Source organism: Bombina bombina, chromosome 6, assembly GCF_027579735.1.
Source record: "Bombina bombina isolate aBomBom1 chromosome 6, aBomBom1.pri, whole genome shotgun sequence".
In the NCBI taxonomy this organism is placed as follows: Eukaryota; Metazoa; Chordata; class Amphibia; order Anura; family Bombinatoridae; genus Bombina; species Bombina bombina.
Genome location: NC_069504.1, coordinates 769,858,358 through 769,873,407, shown reverse-complemented (window position 1 = coordinate 769,873,407; position 15,050 = coordinate 769,858,358). Strand labels below are relative to the sequence as shown.

General features: G+C 36.7%; 1 protein-coding gene across 5 annotated transcripts in view; it reads left to right on the top strand.

Annotated features, from left to right (window-relative positions):
• ADGRL1 (adhesion G protein-coupled receptor L1) overlaps window positions 1–15,050 on the top strand; it is a 491,322-nt gene that overhangs the window by 93,484 nt on the left and 382,788 nt on the right. The gene's annotated exons all lie outside the window — the stretch shown is intronic.

The following is a 15,050-nucleotide window of genomic DNA, read 5'->3' as shown; positions in this document are numbered from 1 at the left end:
GAACTTTTCACACTTCAAACTGAAGATTGTGACACCCCTTGGCGTTCTGACACTGTTCCTGCTCAAATCCCTAGATGGAAGGAATAGATCTCACATCATGCAGACAGCAATTTACTCCACTGTTGTGAAAACTGGATGTATGACTCTCTTTCTAGTTTTTTACGACTGGCTGACTCAAAATAGAGTTGAAGACAGTGTTACTAGGAAATTACATGAATGCAACAATTTCCAGACTCCTAATTTTAAAGGGACATGAAACACAAACTTTCTTTCACGATGCAGATAAAGCAAACATTTTTAAATAACTTTCCTAATTTACTTTGTTCTATTGGTATCCTTTGTTAAAAAGTATACCTAGGTAAGCTCATTGGTTGCTGCACATATATGCCTCTTGTCATTGGCTGACCAATGGGTTCAGCTAGCTCCCAGTGGTTCATTGCTGCTCCTTTAATAAAGGATACCAAGAAAATGAAGCAATATTGATCATAGACTTAAATTGGAAAGTAGTTTACAAATGTATGCTCTATCTCAGAGGTTTTCAAACTGTGAAAAGCGCCTCCCCAGGGGGGGCGCAAGAGCAGGTATGAGGAGACGTGGGAACGGTGCCACGCTAATCAAAAGAGGAGTCAGGCATAGAAGGTGCGCAGATGCGGCTCATAAGGTAATTTTCTATTAGTCTTATAAGGTAGTGTAATTGTGTTCTATTCTAGGTTCCCCCTAAGGTACCTGGTAGCGCAGCTTTCCTCTCGGTGTAGCGCAGGCAGCATATCAGGCCGCGTGACAATGGAGGGATGTGGAACGTTACAATAAAAGTCAGGTGTAGCGCAGATTATTCTGTTTAATAACATGACAGACCTGATGGAGAAATTGTAGCTAAACCCAAGGGGGCCAATTTATGAAAGTGCGAGCGGACATGATACAATGTGCAATGATAAATGCTGCGGTCTGCATTTATCATTGCACAAGCAGTTCTTGTGCACTGCTTGTGCAATGCCGCCCCCTGCAATTTTGCGGACAATTGGCAGCTAGCAGGGGTGTCAATCAGCCTGATCGTATAGGATTGGGCGGATGGATGTCCGCAGCCTCAGAGCAGGCGGACCAGTTATAGAGCAGCGGCCTGAAGGCTCACGTGGAAACAGGGGCATCAAGCTCCATTCGGAGCTTAATAATTCGGCCCCATGGAATGCTCCTGTTCAGCCGACTAGCATAGGCGGGAAACTTATTTTACAATAAGGAAAATAATATGCTTTGAATAACGTATTATAAATACAAATTTCACAGTATTTTTTACACACCATTTTTAAATTATTATATTTTTGGAGCCCTATTGTACAGTTTTTGTATTGCCACTAAATACAATAAAATTGAACAATGTACAAAAAAAGGCAATGCAATAGCACTTACAGAAAATATTCTATTGCTCTTTTCAAATTCAAAGTTAAACCAATTTTCCCTGCCCATATCTCATGTGACAGCCATCAGCCAATCACAAAATGGATATATGTATATACTGTGTACTTTTGCATATGCTCAGTAGGAGCTGTAGCCTCAGAAAGAGTGCATATAATATATAATTTGATAATGGACGTATATTGGAAAGTTGTTTTAAACTGCACGATTTATCTGAATCATGAAACCTTAATTCTGACTTAAGCATGAAATATCCATTTGTGAGTATTGTTGTTCTCAAGGTTAAAAACAGCCTTTAAATAATTAAGACATGGGCTTCAAGGTAGATGCAAGATTTCTAAAAAAATCTTACAAGCCAATAGAGCTTTATATAATCATGCAGTTGTTCTGAATTTCTAATGTGACTGTAGTCGATTCTTTTTTTCCCTGACAAATTTCAAAGTTACTTCCATTTTATCTGCCCCTTATATCATGTGACAGCCATAAGCGAATATCAAAATGCATATACTTATATTCTGTGAACACTTGCACTTGGTGAGGAGTTGGCGCCTCATGAAATGTGCTGATAAAAAGACGTGCATATTTTCATAATGGGAGTAAATTGGAAAGTTTTTTTGTTTTGTTTTTTTAAAGGGACAGTCTAGTCCAAAATAAACTTTCATGATTCAGATAGAGAATGTAATTTTAAGCAATTTTACAATTTACATTTATCACCAATTTTGCTTTGTTCTCTTGGTATTCTTAGTGGAAAGCTTAACAGGGAGGTTCATATGCTAATTTATAAGCCCTCGAAGGCTATCTCTTCTCTCAGGGCATTTGGATAGTTTTCCACCACTAGAGGGTGTTAGTTCATGTGTGTCATATAGATAACACTGTGCTAACGCACGTGGAGCTCCAGTGAGCCAGCTTTGATTGGCTAAAATAGATGTCTGTCAAAAGAACTGAAATACGGGGGCAGTTTGCAGAGGCTTAGATACAAGGTAATCACAGAGGTAAAAAGTATATTAATATAACGGTGTTGGTTATGCAAAACTAGGGAATAGGTAATAAAGGGATTATCTATCTTTTTAAACAATGAAAATTCTGGTGTAGACTGTCCCTTTAAGATTGCTTGCTTTATAACAATAGTAAAACTCATAATTAAATAGTAACACACCTGCAACATTCTACATAGTAACGGCTTGATCAGTGTAGTAGATCATTTTTTTAGGATATCTCCACTATCAATGCAGCACTCTTTTATAGAGTTAGTGGAAGGCAGGATTAGCCTGTAGCGTACATACGGGTTAAAAGCCCTTGGTTCTGAGTGCTGGTGTGAGTGTGTTTAGCAACGTTGCTGCCGTCTAGGGGGAGGAATGTACTCACCCTTTATAGACCTGGGACAGGAAATCCACTTCCTCTATCTCCTTGTGGATTACTGGAAGCTTCACTACCCTCCCTCCCTTTGGGTTCTTTAAGAGGGCTTGAAAGGGTGTTTGAGGCTTAGTCGAACTACCTCTATAAGTCCTGGATAGTAATTTTCTTCTCCCCAGGCAACAACATGCTGTGAGACTCATCGTGCCTGGTTCTACTGGTTTGGAGTTTGTTCAGTCTTTGTTCTGCACCTTGGCATTAGCGGTTGGTCTGGGCCCTGGCAGCTGGCTGCAAAGTCAAGTGATGGCTATTGAGGTAAAGGTGACGTCCCCAGGCTCAAGCTTGGGGGTGCTCTTACTGGGCTGTGGTGGGTTCAACACCTCCCTGTTTCTTATCTGATGCGTTGAGTCAAGCTCTGTTTGCCAGCTACTTGGGTCCATGACCATTCTCTTTGCAGGGTTTATTTTCTTAGACCCTGATTGCCACCACCATCCCCCCCCCCCCCGTTTTCTTGTGTTTGCACACTTTCTGAGCCACCAGCTCCTACTCAGCATGTACGTAATTGCATTCATTTTTTAATTGGCTGATAGTTGTCACATGATACAGAGAGAAGGAAAATTGAGCTAACTTTCAAATTTGTCCTAAAAATAATTACTACTCATTTAAAACTAAGTGCTTTTGCATTGCCTTTTTTCTTAGGTATTTCTTGCTAATGCAAATTTTCTATATTTAATAGTCCTTTAATAAAATCTACATGTATCCAGCACTATTGTAATACATTATTTTACTAAAAACAACTTCCCTTCAAAAGAATATTTATATAAAAGTTTAATTCTCCTCACAATGGTAAGAACGTCTCCCCATGGGTAAATGAATCATGTAAAGGTGTCAGGGGAAACTAGTAAAATCTGATGGACCAAATGTGCAGCTCCTAGATTCTCAAAAGGGTTGTACCATATGGAACCTACAATACATGATTTAAAATAAAAAAATATTATGATTTGATTTTATTTGCAATGTTGTGCATACCCCCTATAGACTATAAAATTCAATAGAATTGCATTTACAAATGCATAATAAAAAAGACGCACTTAGGCTAAAATTCCAAATGAGTAGTAGTTTTTTTTTTCTGAAAATGTCTGTTAGTTTCATTTTGCTTCCACCTGTATCATGTGACAGCCATCAGTCAATCACAAAATGCATATATGTATATATTGTGAATTCTTGCACTTGTTTAGAAGGAGCTGGTGCCTCAAAGTGTGTATATAAAAAGATTATGCACACGAAGAGTTGTTTAGAATAGCATGCTCTATCTGAATTATGAAAGTTTAATGTTGACTTTAGTGTTTCTTTAAAGGGACAGTCAACAGCAGATTTTTTGTTGTTTTAAAAGATAGATAATCCCTTAATTACCAATTCCCCAGTTTTGCATAACCAACATAGTTATAATTATACACGTTTTACCTCTGTAATTACCTTGTATCTAAGCCTAAGCAGACTGCCCCCTTATTTCAGTTCTTTTGACAGACTTGCATTTTAGCCAATCAGAGCTGTCTCCATGGTAAATTCACGTGCAGGAGCTCAATGTTATCTATATGAAACACGTGAACTAATGCCCGCTAGTGGTAAAAAACTATTAAAATGCATTTAAATTAGAGGCGGCCTTCAAGGTCTACAAAATTAGTATATGAACCTCCTAGGTTTAGCTTTCAACTAAGAATACCAAGCGAACAAAGCAAAATTGGTGATAAAAGTAAATTGGAAAGTTGTTTAAAATTACATGCCCTATTTGAAACATGAAAGTTTTTTTTGGACTTGACTGTCCCTTTAAATCTTTCATGTATATGGAAGGGAGAGGGTAACAACGAAAGTGGTATATAAAGCAACATTAGAAGACAAATAGAGCATATGTGGGGTGTTAAATGGACTTCTTTGTTTGAGGGTGTGAAGAAAAAAACAAATTCAATTCATCCACCAGTTGCCCCATAACGGATCTTCATGATGAGCTGAAATTTCAGTTTAGTGATAGACCAGCAATTATGTGTGTTTTACAGGTAAAACATTTGGTAGAGTTGATAGTTGATTGCTTGTTTGTTTAAAAAGCATTGTCAGATTGATGAAACGTGTAATGGCTGCCAGCGCCTCTAACGATGTGATGAGGGCAGACATAGTAGTGATTATAATGTAAAACCTAAATGCTTTATTTAAAAAGGTAGATTTTCATTAAAGTAAACTGCATGTTGGTTTCGGGATCCATAGGGGTGCAGTGTGAAAAAGCAGGGATCACAGGCATGGAATGAGTGGATAAAGGGACAAGTATGAAAGATATGGGGAATTGTTTGATACAGTAAGACATTTAAGATGACTAAATTTACTAAAATGTTACATTTAACCCTTCAGTAGGGTTACCATTTGTGCTCCAAAAAATACCGGACAACCTATAGGTGACTGGTCACAGGAGGTAGGTGGGGTCACATAATGTCCCTGTAAGAGCTCAACCTTAGGCCGCACTCTTGATCAAACCATCTACCATCTATATTTTTCACAACTGAGCAGTCATGTTATCCCCTTGGTTGCCAGTTACACATGAGCACACACACAGCCATGATTTAACCCCCATGGCTGCCTGTAACAAAAAAATGCACAGTGTTACTTCTTATTAATGAATACAGGCATAGGAGGCCCTTTACATTTAGGTGACACTTAGGGGCCTTAAAAATACTAGACATTTAAAGGGACAGCCAAGTCAAAATTAGACATTTATGATTCAGATAGGGCATGCAATATTAAACAACTATCCAATTTACTTTTATCATCAAAATTTGTTTTGCTCTCTCGTTATTCTTTGTTAAAACCTAAGTAGCCTCATAAACCGATTTCTAAGCCGTTAAAGGACGTCTTTTATCTCAGTGCATTTTGACAGGTTTTCACACTTAGACAGCGCTAGTTCATGTGCGTCATATTAGATAACATTGTGCTAACTCCTGTGGAGTTATTTAGGAGTCAGCACTGATTGGCTTAAATGCAAGTCTGTCAAAAGAACTGATATAAGGAGGAAGTCTGCAGAGGCTTAGATACAAGGAAATCACAGAGGTAAAAAGTATATTAATATAACTGTTGGTTACGTGAAATTAGGGAATTGGTAATAAAGGGATTATCTATCTTTTAAACACTAAACGTTTTTAAGTAGACTGTCCCTTTAAGTGTCCTATATCTTTATATAAACATTAATGGAATGTCCAGTTAAATACTAGACACCTGGCAACACTACACTTCAGCGGTCTGCAAGTAATAATACAGTTAAAACAATAATCATCACATCATTCTATTTCTTGGTGCCAAAAATCTATGCACCTGCAATGGTCATTTTTCATTGGAATACTGATGTAGAGTATTAAATTATCTGAAAAAAAAAAGATGTTATATATAATGATGAGGATCTTTACTCTAAAATGAAACACACCATGTTGTAATGATGCTGAATATCTTTATACTGGGATAATAAAAATGCTGTTCTGTGCAAACATGATGAGTATGTATACACTGGTAATGATCACATTGTGCTGTATAATGATGCTCACTATTTATATAAACTGAGATAAGCAGGTTGTGTTTTAAAACAATGCTGAATATCTATACTTTGATAATGGCTTTGTTGCACTGTATAATAATTAGGAATATTTATACATGAGAAAAGACAGATGATCGTGCTTTACAATGCTGCATTTGCAAGCAATGATTAGGAATAAACTGCTCTATTATAATGATTTTTTCATATCTCTGCACATATCTTGCACCCTGTGTGCGGTGACGCTGCTTCTTCTTAGTCCTCAGTCAGGGGTATATTGATGCAGTGGAGCGGTAGATCAGAGCGGGCAGTAATTACAACCTGTGTTAATCATTATTCACTCTGCCAAGATTAGAGAAAGAGAGAGAGAGAAATCTATCAGCAGCCATTCAAAGTGTAAGAGGGATGGGTGTCCTAAATGCATATCTATCTATCTATCTATCTATCTATCTATCTATCTATCTATGTAATTCTATATCTATCTAGTTCAATTCTATTTATCTAATTATATCTAGCTATCATGTTAAATTCTGTCTAATTCTATCTAATTATATATATATATATATATATATATATATATATATATATATATATATATATATATATATCCCCCATCTATCTCTCAATCTATCATTTCAATTATATCTGTCTTTCTATCTAATTATATCTCTCTATCTCTCTATCTCTTTATCTCTCTCTCTATCATGTTCAATTCTGTCTAATTCTATCTCTCTCTCTGTTTGTGTGTGTATATATATATATATATATATATATATATCATGTTCAATTCTGTCTATTATATCTATCTCTAATTATATCTATCTAATTACATCTATCTGTATATCTCTAATTATGTATGTCTCTTATTCTATTTATTTATCTCTAATTATATCTATGTCTAATTATATATTTCATTTGATCTCTTTCTAATTCTGTCAATATATACAGGGAGTGCAGAATTATTAGGCAAATGAGTATTTTGACCACATTATCCTCTTTATGCATGTTGTCTTACTCCAAGCTGTATAGGCTCGAAAGCCTACTACCAATTAAGCATATTAGGTGATGTGCATCTCTGTAATGAGAAGGGGTGTGGTCTAATGACATCAACACCCTATATCTCAAGACTGATTTTTCTAAGGTTTTATGGACTGATGAAATGAGAGTGAGTCTTGATGGGCCAGATGGATGGGCCCGTGGCTGGATTGGTAAAGGGCAGAGAGCTCCAGTCCGACTCAGACGCCAGCAAGGTGGAGGTGGAGTACTGGTTTGGGCTGGTATCATCAAAGATGAGCTTGTGGGGCCTTTTCGGGTTGAGGATGGAGTCAAGCTCAACTCCCAGTCCTACTGCCAGTTTCTGGAAGACACCTTCTTCAAGCAGTGGTACAGGAAGAAGTCTGCATCCTTCAAGAAAAACATGATTTTCATGCAGGACAATGCTCCATCACACGCGTCCAAGTACTCCACAGCATGGCTGGCAAGAAAGGGTATAAAAGAAGAAAATCTAATGACATGGCCTCCTTGTTCACCTGATCTGAACCCCATTGAGAACCTGTGGTCCATCATCAAATGTGAGATTTACAAGGAGGGAAAACAGTACACCTCTCTGAACAGTGTCTGGGAGGCTGTGGTTGCTGCTGCACGCAATGTTGATGGTGAACAGATCAAAACACTGACAGAATCCATGGATGGCAAGCTTTTGAGTGTCCTTGCAAAGAAAGGTGCAGAGGGATGCACCTGATTTGTTTTTGTTTTGTTTTTGAATGTCAGAAATGTATATTTGTGAATGTTGAGATGTTATATTGGTTTCACTGGTAAAAATAAATAATTGAAATGGGTATATATTTGTTTTTTGTTAAGTTGCCTAATAATTATGCACAGTAATAGTCACCTGCACACACAGATATCCCCCTAAAATAGCTATAACTAAAAACAAACTAAAAACTACTTCCAAAACTATTCAGCTTTGATATTAATGAGTTTTTTGGGTTCATTGAGAACATGGTTGTTGTTCAATAATAAAATTAATCCTCAAAAATACAACTTGCCTAATAATTCTGCACTCCCTGTATATATATCACTAACTATATCTATCTAATTATATCTATCTCCAATTGTATCTATCATCTATCTATCTATCTCTAACTATATCTATCTTTTGCTTTTGTGACAGGGGGTCTGCACCCTCTCCAAGTCAGTTAATCTTCCAAGGGTGCAAGTCAATTGACCCAGTCCATAGTGAATAATAGGTATGCACTTACTGAGTTTAACCCAAAAAATATTTTATTGTAAATAAGTATATTGTTGAAGTCTAGTGAGAGCAGATCTCACATTTGTGTGTGTGTGCTTAATTATGCACACAAGCATATGTAAAGCATGTGAAGATATCTATGTTATTAGTAAACTAGATGTGTATTTACATCTCTGTTTATCTTAGAGATTGATATAATTCTGGGAAACTTGGGAGCCATTTAGAATGCTGTGTAACCAGCCATTCAGTTCTCCAGAAGTCATGGAATAATTTTATATAAAAATGTATGTTGAATAATAATAAAAATAAAAAAATAGAAGATAGACTTTAGGAGAGATTTCTATGACAAGTCCAGGTTATCTACATATATCAATCAATCAATCTATACATATATATATACATAAATACACACACACATATATATATATATATATATATATATACATACATACATACATATACATACACAGGTAGCCCTCAGTTTACGCCGGGGTTAGGTTCCAAAAGGAATGGTTGTAAATCGAAACCGTTGTAAATTGAAACCCATTTTATAATGTAAGTCAATGGGAAGTGACGGAGTTAGGTTCCAGGCCCCTCTCAAAACTGACATAAGTAACACCTAATACATTATTTTTAAAGCTTTAAAATGAAGACTTTAAATGCTAAACAGTATTATAAACCTAATAAAATAATCACACAACACAGAATATATAATTAAACTAAGTTAAATGAACAAAAACATTTGCTAAACAGCATTATAAACCTAATAAAATAATCACACAACACAGACTTTACTTGCATTTTTCTGCAAACAGTTCTTTCTATGCATTCAAATCTGGACTGATTTATAGACAGGGAGATCTTGTTCCTTTGCAAGCTGCTCGATAGCTCTGGTCTGTTTAAACTGATTTATTTAATCTTGCTTGGCTTGCATATCTTTGCTGCAACACAAGCGGACAGCTCCACCTACTGGCTATTTTAATCAATGCACTGCTATTAAATGCCTTTCAATAGCAGTCACATGACTGAAAAAAAGGTTGTTATTCTGAAACTGCAAATTGAACCGTTGTAAACCGAGGGCCACCTCTCTCTCTCTCTCTCTCTCGCTCTCTCTCTCTCTCTCTCTCTATATATATATATATATATATATATATATATATATATATATATATATACACACACAACTATATATCAATAAATATATATATAAAAGTATATATATATTACAAACAAAAGAAAATATGATGGAAATACAAGTGTTGTTTCGTAAATAAGTAATGTAAATATATCTATACAATAATATTGTTCTATGAACAGATTATGCTGGGAAGGAAAGGGTGCTGTACACTGGAGATAATGGTATTTACAGAATCCAGCAAACACTGGAAAGGTGTGTACAAAAATAGCACTCAACAACACTGAATACAGTTTAAAGTTGATAGAAGAATATTTGGTTACCCGAAAGAAGGGGTTAAAACTTAACTTTTAATAGGTTAAGGTAAAATAACACACATAAAAACACAATACTGTAGCAATTGTGCTCTATGTAATATTATTGATTGATTTTATTATCCCCTAGAGGTAAGGCAAATTCAAAATTCCCAATACTAGTAAGTGTTAAGCTCTGGTTTTAATATGGGCAATATGAGAATTCAATACAGAATCTAAAACGAACACATCATGTAGAATATACTGGATAATGGCTCCTAAATATATTGCGTAACATGAGAAGTAAAGTATAAATTTCTGAACCAGGCTCAAGGTATATCCCTTTAATTCAGTGGTAATAATTGGTCAAATCACTCATGTGTGTCGTTAGTTCTTGGATGATTCCCTCTATGTTAATGAAATAAACAGGAGTTTACTCCGTGGTCACCAAATTGAGAAACTGATGTACCAATAATTAACAAAGTAGCCAGATAGTTTATAATATAAAACGTAACATATTAACAGAGAAATTGTGTTTTCAAGTGGATTTCTCTGTAAAGTAAGCTACTAGAATGCGGGTAGCTCCTGATATAGTGGCAGCCCTAATTACGGTACAGTGTGAACAAATATATAAGGGAAGACATTGAAAAACAAGTGTGCCGGTTACAGTATAAGATAGTCGGCTGTCTATATGATACTTCAAAGGTTAAGGATAGCTTGTCATATATATAACTAGCTAGTATAGCCGCAACTTCTTAAATTACTGGCGACACAATTTGTCAGCCTTAACCACATATGTAAAGGGGTAAATAAGTTCGGCAATGTGATAGCACCATTTTAACAAAAATTACAAATTAAAAAGAACTCCACATCCCCACTCCCCCTGACATGTTTCGCCCGTAGGCTTTATCAAAGGCGGCGGAGCCGCCACCGCCGCCTTCTTCCCGGCTTTATATAGGCTGACTTGCGAATGACGTATGAACAGAGACGTTAGCCGATTGGTCCACTGATGGGGCGTGTATGCCGACGTCTGCATAATACTTTGTAGTATCCGGGCTGTCATAGAAATGGTAACTAGGTAACAAAAAAATAACAAATCTAACAGAGTTGATTTGTAACGATCAATTGGCAGCGTTACTACAATGGATCTATAATCTGGTGAATAAACGCTCAACAATATTAATCACGATATGTATAAAGGTATGACTCATGCACAAGTTGCATAATCATATGGACATCGGTATAATAGGAAATTAAATTGGATAAGTGCAAGAAGTGTGTTGGTATAGAGATAAACTTATGGAGAAAGGGACGCTCCTAAATAAATCTTAGTGTACTTTTCCAGTGTTTACTGGATTCTGGATATATATATATATATAGATAGATATATATATAGATATATATATATATATATATATATATACATATATCTACATATATACATACATACATACAAATATATATATTTATGTGTTGTTTTTGTTTATGACTTCTTATATGTAGGTACATCAGTGTCTTTACATGTGACATAAGTACTCTGTATAAGGCACAACTAAATGTGTTTTTGTTTTTGTGGAAGCTTTTATGCATTCAAATCTGTTTCTGTAAGGATTACTCTTATGTATATAGCTTGTTTTGTTACCAACAAAAAGTAATTTTCCAAAGTACACAAACATAATAGATAGATAGACATCCAGCTAGATAAACAGACAGACACATACATTCACACATTATGCCTATTTTTATCAAACAGAGTATTCGGGAGTTAAGTCCTTCGTGCAATTATCATTATTTCCTAGGAAGTGTAGACTTCATAGGACATAGGTCCCTTCTACCTGTTTCACTGTGTGGGAGGGTCTCTCTCTTCAGCGGATGTTTATTAGATTTGTTGTTTCCAGAGCTAAATTTATCTGCAGCGATTGTGAGCTCTCAAGAGAGAGGAGGGGATGGAGAGGGGAGAGAGAAAGATAGAGGGGGGTGTAAGGAGAGCAATACAAGGATGGAGATGGAGAGAGAGAGAGTGTGAGTGTGTGTGTGAGTGAGTGAGTGAGAGTGAGTGAGTGAGTGAGTGTGTGAGTGAGAGAGAGAGAGAGAGAGAGAGAGAGAGAGAAAGACAGAGACATAGAAACAGTTGCCAAATTGGCATAATACTATGAAGAGCAAATGGAAAAGCAGTATTTAAAGACATGGAAAAGAATGACAGAAAAATAAATGGGATTGCAGAACATAGGATTACAAAATGATTGGGAAAGAGAATTAGGTAAAAAAATAAAATAAATCTGTAAGTAAAATGTAGTGAAAATAATTTTTAAAAAGAGAAAGAGTTATAGGAAGTGAGGGACAAAGGGGAGGAGTCAATGAGCATAGCTTGAGAGAGGCAAATCAATATACAAAAATGCTGGTAGATTGAGAGATGCAGCTAAAAAGAAATAGAGCAAGCCATGGAAGTGAAAAGATATATATATATATATATATATATAAAAAATGGTAAACAGGAGTATTACAGACATAAGGATTAAAAGAACAATAGAAATATGAGAGGTGTAGGCGTAAAGAGAGATTTAGAATGGAATCTGGTATTTTTATGGAATTATATAGTTAAAGAAGTTTGGAGATACACTCACATGTTTAACATAGCACATGTGTATTTATAGTGATACACAGCAAGCAACAGTATAATACTCTGTTAATATAGCATGGATTACCTCTCAATTCAACTACCTGGGGGCAGTTTCCCCCTCCCTCAAGACAAAGATACCCTCTCTCCCCCTCCCCTCCTGTGTCACATCTGCTGCACACTCTGAGCTGTCTGTGGTACTGAAACATTTACTGGAACAGAGAGAGGGAGGGAGGGAGAAGAAGAGAGAGGTGGGAGGGGGGTTTGGAGAGAGAATCGCAGATAGAACAGAGGAGGGGGAGAGGGTTATGAAAAAGAGAAGATGAAGCAGAGAGACATAGGAAGGCAAATGGAGAAAAGCATTAGGTTGTCCTCTTTTGAGGTCATTTGTCCAAATGAAACCACATTGTACAATTTTGCAGAATATGTTTGCACTTCATACAAAAGAATGATAACAGACACAAGGAAATAGGGAGGGTGGTACGTAAAAGTGTGGGTGGAAAGAGCAAAGAGTAATGAATAAAAAAAAAATACGGATAGGGAGGGAGAGAGAAAGGGAATAAAAGAGAAAAATGGAGGGAGTGAGGGAGAGATCTTGTGAATTTATTGTGTTGGCAGAGCAAAGCCTACCGCACTCATAGAACTGTGTGTGTATGTGGTTGAAATGTGTTCATTGCAGAAAAAAAAAGCATAGAGAGCTTAAGCAAAAAAATGGAGATGTGCTGTGAGTGTGTTGAGGTTATAAGCTCAGAATTAGTATTAGTACAGATTAAATAATGTGTGGTCATGGATTGAACCATGTGGGAGGCTTTCATAACATAGATCTTTAGCACAGGGAAATAGCAATGGCAGACTTTTGGAAAGGTTCTATTGCAATAGTAGACGAGAATACTAGAGAGAAAGTATAACATGATATGATAGTTTGAGAGGGTTTATGAGAGGAAGGAGCAGAATTTAAATCCACAAGGTATTGTGATAGCGTTGTGTGCATGGAAGAGTCAAGAAGGGATTGAGCTTTGGTAGAATGGAATCTCCATTGATGCAGCTGTTGATTGTAATAATGTGTAATGCAGAGGCAGCATTCAGATGAATGGATTTGTGTTTAAGAAACCAGTATAAGCTGCACTGTTTAAAAAAAAAAAGCACTTTGCATGTGCCTATAGGGAAATATACTGGAAAAGCAGGATTACTGCTGTCATATCTTTGTATATAAGGATCAGGCAAGAATACAGAAGCCATACATTCACCTGATTTATTTGGAGTATGGTGACACACAGAAATAATACATATACTTGTGTGTGAGGAGAGTGACACATAGGAATAGCAGAGATCAGTGCTGCCAGAGAGGTTTTTGAGAAGAGGAAGATTTGCAGGAATAGCAGAGCGTGCCACTTTTAAAGATCTGTTTTACAGAGGAGGGGGATATGCAGGAATAGCAAAGAGCACTACTGTCATAGAGCTGTGTTTGAGAGAAGTGAACGACCACAGGGAATAGCAGACAGAATTGCTGTCATAGAGCTGAGAGCGTGAGAGAGGAGACAGGGATGCTGAAATGGCAGTGTTGCTGCTTTTATGAGTTTTATATACAAGACAGATGCAAATAAAACAGTTCGTTTAACCAATGTGAGAGGAGATAGCAGTATATGATTATCACAGCTTAGAGGTATAACCAATTTTCAGTAACAGTTGGCCGTGAAGGATTAGGAAAGAATGTTCATGGGGATAGCGGACTAGATTCACTAACAACCTTTCCAGCCTCTCCTATTGCTATTCTATGGTAGCATTACACTAAAGAACACACAATTCTTAACTGAAATTATTAATACAATAACAGAAAAACAGAATATGCTATTAGTAAATATTAAATTTTATTTTTTATATTGGACAGTATTCGATACAGAGCAGAGATAGTCTGGAAGCTGCAATGATTAAGCTTCATGTGAACCTGCAAAACGTTGAAGCAAGAGCGGAGATGCTGCAGTGATAGAGCTGTGTGTGTGTGGGAGGAGATGGGGAATAGCAGAGAATGTTATAGGAAAAATATAGATGTGATGATATGACTATTTATGTGTGTGATTGGAGAAATCAATACAGGATTAGAAGAGCTTGTTTTAGGAGAGGAAGGTACAGTGACATAGCTATGTGTATGTTTGTGTAGGTGTGCTGGGAGCAGAGACGACTAATATGCAGGGCACTGACACTATTGGATGTACAGAGCGCTTCAATAGCAAAGCTTTACAGCCAAGTGAAAAAGAGAGATGGAGAAAGGTGTGCGAGAGAGAGGGAGCGTGCCAGGATTAATAAAGAAGAGGGGGAGGGATAGCAGGAACGTGGGGAGAGATGCACGGGAAATGCAGAGCAGTGCAGGGATATTAAAGGAAGAGAGGGAGGAGAGAGGACTGAAACAAAGAGAGAGAGAGAGA